The 4,431-nt window shown below is 36.3% G+C and overlaps 1 pseudogene; it reads left to right on the forward strand.

Annotated features, from left to right (window-relative positions):
• Window positions 1-204: 204 nt before the first annotated feature.
• On the forward strand, window positions 205-1,155 carry LOC133089888 (nucleophosmin-like; annotated as a pseudogene).
• Window positions 1,156-4,431: the final 3,276 nt, after the last annotated feature.

Raw genomic sequence — 4,431 nt, forward strand, 5'->3', positions numbered from 1 at the left:
GTATTCTTAAGGGGTTAACATACAGATCAGGACTTAATTTAGTACAGATCTTTTGCACTTGCATCTGTCTGCCTGTCTTATTAACTCTACGTAATAAACAGCTCCTCGCCCTGGTGTGATTCCATCCTGCGCAACTGTTCCCTGGAACGGTAGTCTTTTATCTCCGTCCACCTTCTCTCCCACCTAAGTGGGTGCCACCAACCCATGGAAGATTTGATGGACATGGACATGAGCTCCCTGAGGCCCCAGAACTATCTTTCCAGTTGTGAACTAAAGGCCGACAAAGATTATCACTTTAAGGTGGATAATGATGAAAGTGAGCACCAGTTATCTTTAAGAACGGTCAGTTTAGGGGCTGGCGCAAAGGATGAATTGAGCGTTGTCGAAGCAGAGGCGATGAATTATGAAGGTGGTCCAATTAAAGTAACACTAGCAACTTTGAAAATGTTCAGCCAATTGTTTCCCTTGAGGGCTTTGAAATAACACCACCTGTGGTCTTATGGTTGAAGTATGGTTCAGGGCCTGTGAATATTAGTGGACAGCACTTAGTAGCTATGGAGGAAGATGCAGAATCAGAAGATGAAGAGGAGGAAGATGTGAAACTCCTAAGTATATCTGGAAAGCGTTCTGCCCCTGGAAGTGGTAGAAAGTTTCCACAGAAAAAAGTAAAACTTGCTGCTGATTAAGATGAAGAAGATGATGATGATGAAGATGAAGATGAAGATGAAGATGATGATGATGATGAAGATAATGATGAAGATGAAGATGATGAAGATGATGATGATGAAGATGATGATGATGACTTTGATGATAAGGAAGCTGAAGAAAAAGCTACAGTAAAGAAATCTGTACGAGATACTCCAGCCAAAAATGTGCAAAAACCAAACCAGAATGGAAAAAACTCAAAACCATCAACACAAGATCAAAAGGTCAAGAATCCTTCAAAACAACAGGAAAAAACTCCTAAAATGCCAAAAGGACCGAGCTCTGTAGAAGATATTAAAGCAAAAATGCAAGCAAGTATAGAAAAAGGTGGTTCCCTTCCCAAAGTGGAAGCCAAATTCATCAATTTTGTGAAGAATTGTTTCCGGATGACTGACCAGGAGGCTGTTCAAGATCTCTGGCAGTGGAGGAAGTCTCTTTAAGAAAATAGTTTAAACAGTTTGTTAAAATTTTCTGTCTTATTTCATTTCTGTAACAGTTGATATCTGGCTGTCCTTTTTATAATGCAGAGTGAGAACTTTCCCTACCATGTCTGATAAATGTTGTCCAGGTTCCATTGCCAAGAATGTGTTGTCCAAAATGCCTGTTTAGTTTTTAAAGATGGAACTCCACCCTTTGCTTGGTTTTAAGTATGTATGGAATGTTATGATAGGACATAGTAGTAGTGGTGGTCAGACAAATGGAAATGGTGTGGAGACAAAAATATACATGTGAAATAAACTCAGTATTTTAATACAGTAAAAACAAAACAAAACAAAACAAAAAACAAAAAGACCCCAGCTCCTCACCCTGAAACACTGATAGGTTTTGATTTAAAGAAAATTTCATGTATTGCCTTTGTCTTTAAGAAATTCATTCTGTAGAAACTTGCTTATGAACTATTTTGAACAGACAACTAGAGAAAATACTTCAAATCCTATGTGTCTAACACCTAGATTTAATAAATGAAACTTTCCTTACTCTTTGAATCTAGGAGTAAATGGTTCTTATGTAGTTTTGACTTCTCAACTCATCCAGATTGCCAGCCTCTGAGAATTTGGTGAAAGCTATGGATTGTCTCTCAGAAAGTTTGCACATATATAACATTTTATATCCAGCGTTAGAGCATTTATGGACTTTTACAAAGTCTAAGTTAAAAGCTCCTGCCATAAAGAGCCAGTCTGGATAATCCATTGTGAATAGACTTTGGGATGTCCATTGACACAGTTAAAATTTGGGTGAATCCGTAATAACATAAGACCGCTGGGCTGTTTAGATTCAAACTTAGGGATTTTTACAAAGTGGGGTAATTTTAAAACAAGTTTTAAAGTAAGTTATTGATCCTGAAGTCAAACTGGAAATTTTTTTCAAGTGGTATGAAAAACTGTCCTATATATATATATATATATATATATATATATATATATATATATATATATATATATATATATATATACATACACAAACATTCATACACAGCAGGCATGTGGTGGGGCTGTTGTGTGTGTGTTATGTCAGGTTATCCTTTGATGGAATATGGAGAATGCAAGGGAGAGGACAAGTTGCTAGACATGGCATTTCTTTCACAATGCTCAGCTTAGATAAGCCCTTGTGGTTTCTATACTAAGCCATTGTGGTAAACACAGAGAAGAAAAAAAGTAGGTACCATTTTTTATGAAAATTTTCAAGTATTTTTTTCAATATTTTATAGTAAAATGTTCTATCCCCAAAAATGCTTATGAACTTTTTGTTGAATTTCCTTTCCCAACCTCACTTATTATGTATATATATTATGTATAATATATATGCTACATAATGAAAGCCAAATAAAAGCAGGAAGGAATATACTCAAATTATCTTTATAGGTGAGTTGTTAACCAAGATGCATTATTACCATCTTAATAGCTGAATATAGCCTCAAGTGCTTTTGATACGTAAAATGATTCCAGGTGCATCAGAAACTCCTTCTGTAGGTGTATAACTGGGAATTCTCCAAAATTCCTTCTATGTAGAACATGATGCCTATTAAAGGATAAATAATAAATATGTGCAAATTTGAAGCTTATGTAGACATTATAAAAAACTAAATGGTATTTTCAACATTATTAAGGATGTTGACAAATAAGATTTCTTTCAGGGTAATATATTTTAATCACTGAAATTGTTTAGGGTTAATGGTACATGGTGATAATTAAAAACAGACCAAATTGTAGTTAACTTTTCTTAATTTTTCTACAGACAACGCATCCTACGATTGTCTATTCTAACCACCTGTCCTTACTATACCACTAGTTCAGGTACCAGGCATTGTATTAGCCAACAGGGCTGTTAGGCAATATACCTCAGTTCTAGCTCTGTACTTATAAGGAGATTACTCCCGTCAGTTAAATATTATAGGTCTCAATTCTCGCATCTGTGACATAGAGTCAGATTACACAGTTCCTAAAATATTGTCTCTAAAATGCAACAATTTAGCATTTAGCAGTAAGAATTATAAGAATTGTTGCAATGTGTGTGCATTTATGGAGTCCATAAGCAGAGCACAGATATGGGAAGCATAAACCCCCTTAAGTTCTAATCACTGCGCTGCCTCACAACATGTAAGCAGGTCTTTTAACCTTTTATTTTACATCAACCTCATTTTTGTCTGTAAAATGAGAGAGTTGAGCCAGATGACTCTAACGTTTCTATCTTGTCTGAGTGTTGTTTATTTCTGTATCTTTATGCAGATTCTTCAAAATATTAATCATACTGTTCATTGCATACAGATACATTCATTTGCTTAGTTGTTATGGAGATGATAAAGAATGACACTTTTGTGATAACTAGTGTAGATGAAGAAATTGAAGTTCAAAGAGATGAAGTTATCTTGCCTGCTTCATAAATGAAAAATCTGCATTTATTATATAGTGTTAAACGTCACTGGAATTGATTATCTTGTCTATTTGGGCACAGGTTATAGAACTGAATTATCTAAAATAAGCCTACTTTTTTTTTTTACATTATGTTTATAAATAGTTGTGTCTCGGTCACATATCGATAGCATTTTGGGGCTGCTATAACAAAAATACCACACATTGGGTGGCCTTAAAAAACACTTTTATTTCTCACAGTTCTGGAAGCTGGAAATCCAAGATGGAAATGCCAGCAGATCTGGTGTTGGGTGAGGGCCCCCTTCCTGCCTAGCATACAGCTGCCTTCTAGTTGTCTCCTCCCAGGGCTGGGAGAGCAAGTTCTAGTCTCTTTTTCCTCTTCTTAGAGGACACTAATCCCATCATAGTGTTTCACCCTCATGACCTCATCTAAACCTAATTACCTCCTAAAGTCCCCCACCTCCTAATATGCCATTGGAGGTTAGAGTTTCAACATATGAATTTTGGAGAGACACAAGCATGCAATCCATAACCAGTTGCACCTAACTAGTACTCTTTTCCTAAACTTGTTTTGGTTTGACTTCTCTCTAAGGCTTCAGCCCAAACTTACAGACTATCTTCATGATTTGACAACTGCCAATCTTACCAGAGTTAAGGCTAGCCAGTCCTCATTCTGCAAATGTCTCCCCACATCCTATGCTCTAGTCTTATTTACTGAAGTCCTGGCTGTCTTTGATCTCCTTGTCTTAGTCAGCTCAGGCTGTCATAACAAAATACCACAAACTGTGTATCTTAAAGAAGAAAAATTTATTTTCTCACAGTTCGGGAGGCTGGAGGTCTGAGGTCAAGGTGCTGG

Source organism: Eubalaena glacialis, chromosome 4 (assembly GCF_028564815.1).
Source record: "Eubalaena glacialis isolate mEubGla1 chromosome 4, mEubGla1.1.hap2.+ XY, whole genome shotgun sequence".
In the NCBI taxonomy this organism is placed as follows: domain Eukaryota; kingdom Metazoa; phylum Chordata; class Mammalia; order Artiodactyla; family Balaenidae; genus Eubalaena; species Eubalaena glacialis.